The sequence below is a fragment of the Suricata suricatta genome, chromosome 2, assembly GCF_006229205.1.
Source record: "Suricata suricatta isolate VVHF042 chromosome 2, meerkat_22Aug2017_6uvM2_HiC, whole genome shotgun sequence".
In the NCBI taxonomy this organism is placed as follows: domain Eukaryota; kingdom Metazoa; phylum Chordata; class Mammalia; order Carnivora; family Herpestidae; genus Suricata; species Suricata suricatta.
The window spans coordinates 4825457-4837266 of record NC_043701.1 but is presented as its reverse complement, the minus strand read 5'-3'; positions in this window follow the sequence as shown (position 1 = coordinate 4837266).

Below are 11810 nucleotides of genomic sequence, written 5' to 3'. Positions count from 1 at the left end.
GGGGGGGGGGGGGGGGGGGGGGGGGGGGGGGGGGGGGGGGGGGTGCCCTTACCAGGCCATGTTGAAGGCTGGAGGGAGGTCACGTCCCCATGTGCTTTTGCGCCTGCCCCTCATGGGCACACGGGCTCCGGGGGCCACACAGGCCGGGCCTGGCAGTCGGGAGGGAGGCACGTGCAGCCGCTAGGCCTCCGGAGGGCATCCCGGTGGCAGCGCCTGTGCCGGGCTCTGTGCTGTGCTGCAGCCGCCTGGGAGCGGGAGCGGACATTGGCCACTTGCCCCGCTGATCGGGGTTGTCAGCTTTCTAAGCCTCAAGGTGGTGGATGTCACCCCGAAATGAGTTTTCTGGGAAAAGTTCGAGTTCTGTCACACGATTTTCTGATGGTCCCTCTTTGGATACCTCGCCTGTTCACTTTGAAATACAAAAGCAGCGGTTCAGAAGATAATCCTGGCCTGTGCTTCCGGAAATTGCAGACTGGGTAACGTGGTTCAAGCCTGTCGGTGCTGGTGCCTGAGAGGTGACAGGACAGCACCATGTCCCGGCCATCTGTCACGTGCCGCTGGAGTTACTGCGGAGGCCTGGCACGGGGTCGTGGGCGAAGCTGGCTGTGGACAGCCCTGTAGACCGTGGATACACACGTGCATGTGTGGAGTGGGTGTGTTAAAAGCCGTTTCAGTTTCTTAGTTATTTGGATATCTCAGTACTTATTTCTAGTGATCATCTTTTTCCCTGTTTATTTCTGATGGATACATCTGATGTATTTTGGGTGTAATTCTCCTTTCTCTGGGCAGAAGGGGAACAACAAATAACAATTTTCATAACCGTGGAGACTGTAAGTGGTTACTGGGTATTCAGTCTCCACACCGCTAATCAGGACTTGCGTTGCCAGCTCGAGACTGCTCAGCACGACTGAGTTTCTGAAGGTGGGGGCCACGTCCTGCCCTTATCCTCTCTCTGGCTGATTCGCCCATTTATTTGCCTGGTTTCTGGCTGCGTTTGATTTTATGACTGCTGTGTTGACATGATATGGGCTCTTTTTGTTAGGACCCAGGAAAGGCTGCCTCGGGCATTCCCTGTCGCGCCTGATCAGACGCGTGGGGTCAGAGATGAACACATGAGAGATGCTCGTAAACCACACCCACGGGCGGTAGAGCAGTTAGGGAGGTCTTGGCCGTAATGATGCCTTGAAGTAAAGGCGTTGTGCAGGCCTCTCCGGTGGCCCCGGGCACGTTCTCATTGTCTCACCCCTTCTCCCTGGGCGTGCGGTCGGATGGGACAGGAAAGTGTGCCCATCAGCCTCGCCCGGCCCATCGTCACCCACCAAGCAGGTGTCCCAGGATTGGTGCGCGCACTTTGTCATGGTGGCTGGCCTTTGGTGTCCTTTTCTTCAGTGTTTAATTAAATTTGCTTCCTTCTCCCATCAACATCCTCGTGTGGTTTTCCTCTGCACTTGAGGTGCAGTATGCAGACCCTGTGTGTGTGTGTGTGTGTGTTCCTTCCGGTTTTCTTACAGAGGAGAGGCAGACCTTCTGAGCGATGTCAGAGGGTTACTCCCGCGGACACGTGGTGCTGGAATTTGCTCCGCACCCTTCCTAATTCAATAATCGCCTTACTTGTAACTATGAAATATGTTCGTGGTGGACATTTTCTTCTAGTCTTTCAGGTGGATAAGGAATGAGAAAAAAATAATGTGTTTTTGTTTCTGTTGTCATCACCTTGTAATTTCTCCGGGGTATGTGGGAAGGGCGTTGTAAATAAATCAGCTCTTGTACTCACATGACCGTAGCTCGGTTAAATATGAATCTGTCTCTTTTATGGAAAAAGCTGACAGATGTTTGCACTTTGGAGTGTAGAACAGACCGATGAGAAAATAGCCAGAAACTACAGGAAGGTAAATAGTTAGCATGCAAAGTTAGACATTTTAAACTTCATTAACCATTGTGGGAAGTATTTTGTGCTGAAGGAACTGAAAGCCGTACTGTGTAGGAGGTAGTATGGTCCTGGTGCTCCAGGAGTGAAAGAAGATGGACATTGGGCAGATTCAGACTGACTAGAGATTTGTGGAGGAAGAAGGTTTTCAAACTGCGCTTTTAGCATATTTGTTCAGCGTCCAGATTTTATTCTCAAGTTTTTGACACATTAATGGAATGAATATAGCCTTCCTCTTAATGTGCTAAAATCCCTTTTGCTCCTGAGGTTAAAAAGAAAGGCCATATTTCATTCAAATCCTTAAAGTATTTAATCCTCTCCAAAGTTCTTATATTTTTAAGTTAGGCTAAGAAATTTTTTACCTTGATTAAAGAAATACATATTCTTTGTAGAAAATGTTTTAAATAAAGTCAACAGAAAATTATGATGCCCACAAGCTGATTCTATTAAGTGTATTTTTTCGTTATTGCTGATAACAGTGTAACATAGTGTGAGAGATTAAACATAAGTAGAATATGTAGGAAAGTATTAGCAGTGATGAGATTTCAGGCGGTTTTTGTTTTTTACTTTTTGCTTATCTGTATTTTCTGATTTTTTTTAGCACATTAGTGGCAGAGCTTAAAATATTAATCCCTACCACCTTGCATTAGCCTTCTCTTGAGGATTATTTGATGATTTTCAGAAGAAGAATGTTGGATTACTTTACATTTAATAGGCCCTGACGGGAAGATGAATCGAGTGGTTTGAAGTATCATCTGTAACATGACATCGGGTAACAGCACTGTCCTGGTGAACGTCGCATAATCTGGCTACTTTATGGAGTATAGTTTAGAAGCTGGATCTTTGTTAATAGAAGATGACCACGGACAGCGTCTCAGATGGGTTTTCTTAGCTCAGACGACCGTGCTCCTGAGAAACCCCCTCACTGTGTTGGTACTGGTGCTGGGATTTAAGTCGAGAGAGACCCCCTGCGGTGTTAGTCCTTTGAGTCCCGCGTAGCTCCTTCTCATCGGACGCCTCAGCAGATGCGGACAGCAGCGGCCGGTCAGTTCCCGAGTGGACTGAGGCGTGTGCGCGCTTACACACCGTGTAAGCACCGTGGTGTTTGTATCTTTCTGGCCTCCTGGATTGCGTAGGAGTGCAAGGCTGCTCTTCACCTGTGAACTGAAGTCTGCCTTTCAGTCCTGCCTCTCCGTTCGGTTTCCTCCCTCCGAATGGGTGTTAACATTTTTTTTATGGTTTATGGGAGAATGCTAGTATTCTTCTCCTTGGTATTATCTTTGTCCTTCCTTTGCTTTATCCATCCTTTGCCTCATAATATAAGCAGTTATGTGTGTGAGTGTAGATGTGTTTGTGTGTAGCGTTCTACCTGCTCTCTTTTCCGTCTCCCTTTTTTCCACCTGGCCCCAGAGCTTAGCGTTAAAGCCATAGTAATATGCAGACATTTCTCTTTCCTTGTTACAGCTGCTCATCTTATTGTGTGGGTGTTTCTTAATCGGTTCAACCAGTTCTTTATAAATGGACAAGTGGGTTAATTCCAGCCTTTTGCTATCACAAATAGTCCTGTACTGAATAGCTTTGGGCATACATTACTTCCTGTTTTTTACCCTCTGCGGTAGATTTCTGAGAGTGAAATTGCTAGGTCAGAGGATAAATGAATATGTAATATTAGTAGATGTTGCCAAATTTCCCTGCACAGAAACTATACCACAGAGGGTTTCTCCACAGCCTCATTATCAGACTGTGTTGTCAAAGTTTTTGGATTTTTATAAATTCAGCAGGTGGGGGATGGTATCTCAGTGAAGGCTTATTTTCTCTTATGAAAAAGGTTCAGCATTTTTTCTATAGGGTTAAGAACCAGTTGTATTTCTGTTTCTGTGACTGGTCTGTAGGGTTGTGGGTTCTTTTTCGTTGTGGCCGACAAGACGTGATTTCCTGTCACCTTCTGCCCTCACTCTGTGTGATTGTCTCCCGTGAGCGGGAGTGCTTTTAACCCACAAAATACGGCAAAGACGGTAGAGTGTCGATTCCGTGACGAGCTGAGGGCAAAAAGCGGGGATAATGGGACGTCTCTCCCATGACTGTGTCGTAGAAGACGCTGTTGAGCAGAGCGGAGGGGGTCTTCCTGGCCACCTGGGTGCGGTGACAGCCGTGCGGGGCCGCCCGCGTGGCCAGGACCTGCGGGGACCTCACGGCCGCAGGAAATGAACCCTACCAGCTGCTTGTTGAGTTTGGGAGTATTGCGAAATTAGGCCTCCGGGTGAGAATGGAGCTTGGCCCTGAGCAGAAGGCCCATCTAGCTGCGCTGTGCTCACACTCTCGATGCCCAGAAAGGGCGAGGTGATCAGTGCGTGTTGTTTTGTGGGAACTCGTTATACAGCAGTAGATATCTAAATTTATTTTAGTGTTTATTTTTGAGAGAGAGACAGAGCGTGAGCAGGCGAGGGGTAGAGAGAGGGACACACAGAGTCTGAAGCAGGCTCCACGGGGGGTTTGAACCCGTGAATCACAAGATCAGGACCTGAGACGAAGTTGGACGCTCAGCTGACCACGCCACCCAGGCACCCCTCCAGCAGTAGATCTCTAATACCAAGATAGTACCTTCTAGTCTGTGTTACAAGCTGCAAGTATGTTTTTGTTTTTCTTTTTTCTCATTTGTCTTTTTATTTTTCTTTTAGTGTGTTTTGTTACCCAGTTATTTTGTTCTTCTGTAATCTAGTTTATCTTTTCTAGTATTATTTCTGAATTTTCAGGTATAGCTAGAAATGTTGTGCCCACTTGCAGATAATAGAGGAATTTACCTTTTGTTTTCTTCTGTTACTTGTATGGTTTCATCTTCTGTATTTATTTATTTACTAAAAAATTTTTTTAATGTCTTATTTATTTTTGAGAGAGAGAGAGAGAGCGTGAGCAGGGGAGGGTCAGAGAGGGAGGGAGACACAGAATCCAAAGACAGGCTCCTGGCGCTGAGCTGTCAGCACAGAGCTTGACGCGGAGCTCGAACCCTGAGATCATGACCTGAGCTGAAGTCAGACACTTAACTGACTGAGCCACCCAGGTGCCCCTTATTTTTTAAGTTTTTTAATTCCACAGTAGTTAACATAGAGTTATATTAGTTCCAGATGTACAATACAGTGACTGCCAATTTATTACGTTACTCAGTGCTCCTCGTAAGTCTGCTGACGACCAGTGTGTTCTCTGTAGTTAAAGTCTTTTCCTTGGTTTGTTTGTTTGTTTCGTTCTTTCTTTCCCTTTGCTCGTTTGGTTTGTTTCTTAAATTCCATATATGAGTGAAATCATATGATACTTGTCTTTCTCTGACTTACTTTGCCTAGCATTATACTCTCGTTCCATCCATGTTGTTGCAAATGGCCAGATTTCATGCATTATTAAAGCTGATAATACTCCCATTGTCTTTATCCACTCATGTATCAGTGGACACTTGGGTGGCTACCATAGTTTAGCTGTTGTGAGTAGTGCTGAGTATACATAGGAGGGTATGTCTCCCTTTGAATTTGTACTTCTGTGTTTGGGGGTAAATGCCCAGTAGTGGGATTACGAGATGGTAGAGTGGTTCTATTTTCCGTGTTTTGAGGAACCTCCAGACTGGTTTCCCCAGTGGCCGCACCAGTTTGCATTCGTACCAGTAGTGCACGAGGTTCCTTTTTCTCCACATTCTCACCAGCACTTGTTATTTGTGGTTTTTAGCTGTCCTGACAGGTGTGAGGCAAGATTTCGTGGTGGATTTAATTTGCATTCCGTGATGACGAGTGATGTTAAGCATGTTTTCATGGCCATCTGGATGTCTTCTTTGGAGAAAGCTCTGTTCATGTCTTCTGCCCATTTTTTCATTGGATTATTTAGGGGTTTTTTGATGTTGAGGTTTATCAGCTTATGTATTTTGGATACCAGTCCTGTATCAGATCTGTCATTTGCAAGTAGCTGCATCTCCTCAGTAGGTCGTCTTTTCGGTTTGTTGATTGTTTCCTTTGCTGTGCAGACGCTTTTTGTTTTGATGTGGTCCCAGTCCTTTGTTTTCTTTATCTACTATGTTTAAATATTGAATTCACGGTCGGCGTGTCTAGGTGTGAGGAGTGGCCCCAGGGTGCCCCTCCCTCTGTGGTGAAGCAGCTGTCGCAGACCAGGTTGCAGAGTCGTTCACTTCCTCACTGGCATCTGGCAGGCTGTCTTCTCTGTAATCACTTGTACTAAACTTCTAAGTATGATTGGGTCTGTGTCTCAGAATTTCTCCTCCTGCCCCGTTGGCTTCTCGTCTGTGCATGTGTCATGCTCTGGAGCGGACTGTCCGGCAGGGCTCGCCCCTGCTCCTGCTGGTTCTGGGGTTTGCCCGGCTGTTGCGTCCGCTCATGCTTTTCCAAGTACACTTTATCATCACCTTGTTCAGGGCTAGGGAAAAAATCTGTTAGTAGTTTAAAAGGTATTTTATTTGTCTTTTTTAAAGAGAGACAGAGAAAGAGAGAGAATCTTGAGCTCCATGCCCAGTGCAGAGCCCGACATGGGGCTCAGTCCTACAATCCTGGGGTCATGACTGAAGCTGAAACCCAGAGTTGGATGTTCTTCCAACTGACTGAGCCCCCCAGGCGCCCCCGTTAGTACTTCAGATATGCTCGTGGGACATATGTAAGTTAGCTTGGGGAGAGCTGACTTCTGTCATGCGGGGTTTCTCTGTCCAGGAGTAAGGTGCGTCTTTCCATGTGATCAGGTCGTCTCTTGGGGCTCTCAGGAGTGTCTCACGGTTTTCTTCATACATGTTTAAGGCATTTCTTGTTATGTTTGTGCTTCGTATTTATTCTTAAGACTTTTTATATTCAAAGATTGATAGTTGTAAATAAGATATGTGCTTGGGGGAGGTTCAATTTTTGTTAGATTTTGACATCAGAATCCTACTCATTTTATAAAACAGATTTGGAAAATTAAAAAAAATTTTTTTTGATGTTTGTTTTTGAGAGAGAGAGAGAGAGAGAGAGAGAGAGAGAGAGAGAGAACATGAACAGGGGAGAGTCACCCAGAGGGAGACATAGAGTCTGAAGCAGACTCCAGGCTCTGAGCTGTCAGCACAGAGCCCGACGCAGGGCTTGAACCCATGGATTGCAAGATCATGACTTGAGCCGAAGTTGGATGCTCAACTGTCTGAGCCCCCCAGGCGTCCCAGGAAGATTTCTTTTATTATTACTTATGCCTTGCAGAGGCTTAAGTAGCAGGAAGATATTAGATCTTTGCAGGACTGGTAGAACTCCCCTGTGCACCTCTCTGCCTGGTGGTTGTTTGTGGTTGTTTTGAGGAACTTTCTCTTGAGCGAGTGAGCACGTGCAAGCAGGGGAGAGGGTCAGACCGAGAGAAGAGAGAATCCCGAGCGTGGAGCCTGACGCAGGGCTCGACCTCATGATTGAGATTGTGGGCTGTGAGGTCATGACCTGAGCCAAAACCATGAGTTGGACACTCAGCTGACGGAGCCCCCAGGGGCCCCTGCTTCGAGGGACTCTTATGAGGGTGTTTCTTCTGTGATGATCGGTAAGTTTGCATTTCTGGTGGGACTGGCGTCAATTTGAGTAAGTTGTATTTTCCTTAAATGTTATTCTAGGTTTTCAAATCGATATGCATAGAATTATGCAAAACTATCGCGATTTATAAAATTTCCTTTTGCAGTGGTTTCAAATTTATCATCAAGAAATCTTGGACTGAGAAAGGAAGACTTGGGGCTTTTGCTAGCATACTGAATAGTTTGCTTAATCATGACTATGTCTAACGAAACTGTCTTGACTGATGAGCTGTTTTCTCCTCCTTTTCCTCCTCCTCTTCACAATAAATGTTTGTTCCCCAGGCTCTGCTCATCTCACATACACTCTTCTCTAAGATTTTTAAATGCTTATTTATTGTTTTTGAGAGAGGGGGAGAGAGACGGAATGTCCCAAGCAGGCTCCGCACTGTCAGTGCGGAGCCCAGAGTGGGGCTTGAACTCACGATCTGTGAGATCGTGACCGGAGCCAAGGTCGGGAGCCCCTCCCTCACCTTCCCGCGCCCCGCAGGCGCCCCAGGTAAGGTTTACATCGCACAGAATGAGGGTCCGCGGGCTCTTCTGGGACGAGCACACTTGGCGTAATCTTTCATCATCCCCGTATTACTTAATATTTAATTATACCAATTATTTATATTTTAATTATGCAAGCCGGTACTTGTTCACTTTTAATACTAGACTCCGGGCTAAACACAGTGGGTTTGAAGAGACAGAAATGGTCCCTGTCCCCGAGGGGGTTGCTCACAGCAGGCGTGGTCACACCCCGCCAGGGGCACAGTGGCTGTGGCGTGCAGCTCCAGCTCCTGTATTTGGGGAGGACCCTCCTGTCATTGCCGCGCCTCTGTGGGTCAGGGTCAGGGTCGGGGTCATTACCGTGCCTCTGTGGGGTCGGTGTCGGCCCCTTGCTCTCCAGACCCTACACTCGGGGTCTGTTGGGGGTGCAGTCTGTCACCGCGTGCCCCTCGCCGCGGTCTGCTGCTTCTCTGCCTCCCTGGTGAAACCCTGACTCTGCTCCCAAGGCCCTGTGTCCTAGCCTCTGCCCGACCGTGACGGCCCGGCCTCACTGGAGGTTCATGTGCACAGCTGGTCACCCTTTTGTTCATTTAACTTCTGAAAAATGTATGGTGTTGACATCTAACTGCTGAAGTCTTGGCTTTATTAACCGTTCAAGTTTATGATTGAAAAAAATTCGTTCACTAGGTGTTTTCTATTAACTACTTCAAATGTTTGCTTCGACCTTCCTTTTACAGGCTTCCAGGCTTGGGTATTGAAGCCATGGGTACTTGCCTGTAGAAGGAAGGGCAGATGGCTCAGGGCAGAGAAACTCTGCTGCGTAGAGGCTGGACGCGTTATTTGTGAGCATGGGCTAGATTAAAACTGCAGCTCTTGGGTTTTGTTTGGATGTTTTAACTTCTTAAGCAGCTAAGAGCCAGTTATCTTATTAAATGATAGGTGTCTGATTGCTTTGTACTTTCTTCATATGTTTTTTAAAATTTTATTTATTTTAAGAGAGAAAGCAGGGGAGGGGCAGAGAGAGAGGGAGAGAGAATCCTAGCAGGCCCTGCACAATCAGTGCAGAGCCCCATGTAGGGCTCAAACTCAAAAACCATGAGATCAAGACCTGAGTTAAAATCAGGAGTGGGACACGTGACCAACTCAGCAAGCCACCCAGGCCCATACTTTCTTCACGCTTGAGTGCTAACTTCTTGGCCTAAAACCTGCTAGTGTCACTGCTGCTCCGGGAAACCTGTTACGGTTAATCATATAAAATAATGACCGGGGCGCCTGGGGGGCTCAGTCGGTTAAGCGTCTGACTTCAGATCAGATCATGATCTCACGGTTTCTGAGTTCAGGCCCCGCATCGGGCTCTGTGCTGACAGCTCAGAACCTGGAGTCTGCTTCAATTTCTGTGTTTCCCTTTCTCTCTGCCCCTCTCCTGTTCACACTCTGTCTCCCTCTCTCAAAAATGAATAAACATTAAAAAATGTTTTAATAAAATAAATGACCTGATTTTATAAGTTTCCCTCATTTTTATAGGTTCCTTAATTTAGTCTAAGAATCGACCAAGTAAAAACTGCTCTCTAAAGAATTACCATAATATAGCTCGAGGAAAATAATATCTACCTGATAGAACTGTTGGGAGTCAATGCATCCTACAGTTCAGGAAGCAAGGCGTCCATGTTTGAGTGTTGCGCTTCGGAGTGGGAGGGGGGGTCTTCTGGGACGAAATGTGAACGGACTTGACCGCATCCTGTGGGTGAGGTCTTGCGGGGAAGACATTTCCATCGTCCCCGCAGGTGGTGGCAGCCAGGAGGGGACTGAGTAGGACCATGCAGTAGACAAAATGGAAAGTAGTCTCCTGTTTTTATCACAGAGACCTTCATTTGATGTGTGAAGTTGGACAATGAGAGCCTGTGTTTTGGGGGTTGTTTGTTTTGTACCTTTTCTAACGATACCCGTGCCGCTTGTTCTGCTGACACAGGTAGTCATGATCTCTGTGTAGTTGTAAGGGATTGCTTCGCTCAAACTTGATAGCAGTGCATTTGTTGGTATCCCAGAATTTTGCACACATATTGATAACTGTCCTACAGTGATGGATTCATCAGACTCCACGAATGGTCACTGAATGTTGGCTTCGTGCCCGGCATCGTTGTCAGGGCGGGGCACTGCAGCAGACGACAGACAGGAGCTCTGGCCCTGCTGATGCTCACCTTCTAGAGCGGGAGGGACGCTGAGTGATACAGAAGATGTGTCAGGAGGGGGAGGTGCAAGGAGGAGGGAAGATCAGAGTCCTTGTGTTTGATGGCTGAGTTGCAGTTTTAAATACAGTAATCTAGAGACTTCCCGAGAAGGGGGTATTTGAGCAGAGATTCAACAGAGGTAAAGTTAGTTGGGATGAAAAAACAATCTTTTGAAACATTTTTTAATGCTTATTTATTTTTGAGAGAGAGAAGGAGAGTGTGAATGGGGGAGGGGCAGGGAGAGAAGGAGACAGAGGACCCAGAGTGGGCTCTGCGCTGACAGCAGGGATCCCACCATGGGGCTCAAGCCCACGCACTGCAAGATCATGGCCTGAGCCGAAGTCAGATGCTCCGTGGACCGAGCCACCCAGGCGCCCAGGGATGACCAGGATTCTAGACAGAGGGAAGCACCGCCGCATAATCTGTCAGTGGGAGTATGATTGACACGTTTGCCTAGAATGAAATGAGTGAGATGGAAGTAACGAGAGATCTGGTCAGAGAGGTGATTCCAGATGATTCCACATGAGATAGGGACTTGTGGGTCGTTACAAGGGACATATGGTCCCATATGCTGTTCATATTACATGTGAAATGTAGCCCTAATGAGGAGGAGGAAGAGGTAACATTGTTGAATTTCTGCTCTGCTCTGATTCTGTGGGTGTCCTTCGGCCGCTTCCATGTCGGTTCTTGTGCTGCGTGCAGGGAGTGCAGTGAGCAGGCGGAGCCAGAGCTGGCTGCGGTCTCTGGGGACGCTCTCTGGGACCTCCGCAGATGGCCGTGCTGTGTGTGTTAACCATCGTACCTGCTACTCTGCATATCTTACGTAATTCTAAGTATTTTATTTAATTCTACGTATCAGGTAAGGCAGACTGTAGTCTTACCTTGTAATACAGTTGATGAAAAGGAGGCTAAGAAAACTTGGTGGTTTGTCTAAAGTTGCCCGGCCAGTATGCGACAGAATGGGACTTAGAACTTCATCTTGTCTTTTCATTACACCATCGGTTCCCAGGTCTGCGTGTGCCTCAGAGCTCACCAGGAGGCTTATTCCCAAAGCTGTGGATACCTTACCTCTGCTTTCAGTAATAAATTGAGCTGTGATTGTTTAATCTCGTTTAGGCATTAGGGCAGGTTCAATCTTTGATTGGAAATGGAACTATTTTTACAGGTTGCTTATTTTTAATAACAGATTTTAAGATCCTTAGGTTAAAAGAGTCCTAGAATTTTATGGTGGAAAGGGACTTTAGATAGACTGTCAGAATACATGACGTACTTGTATTTTTCTCAAGAAAAGCCAGAATCTGAAAAAAATTACCACACCGAAAGCAATCCAGAGCAAAGGTAAACTATCCTTCAACACGGGCAAATAAATAAGTAACTATTTTGCTGCCATTGGTTTTCCAGCACTGACCGCCTGGCCTGTACATTTAATTGTTGGATCCTTTTAGTTTTCGTTCATTGCTGTCGTGTATCTTGTAGTTGAGTCTTTGCTCACGGTATGCACAGGGGTCCTGGATAAGTAGTGGAGAAATTCTATTGACGTGTTTGGAAGACAGTGACCGGGAACTTGGCGGATGATTTGCAAATGTCCCGAAAGGTCTAACACTGC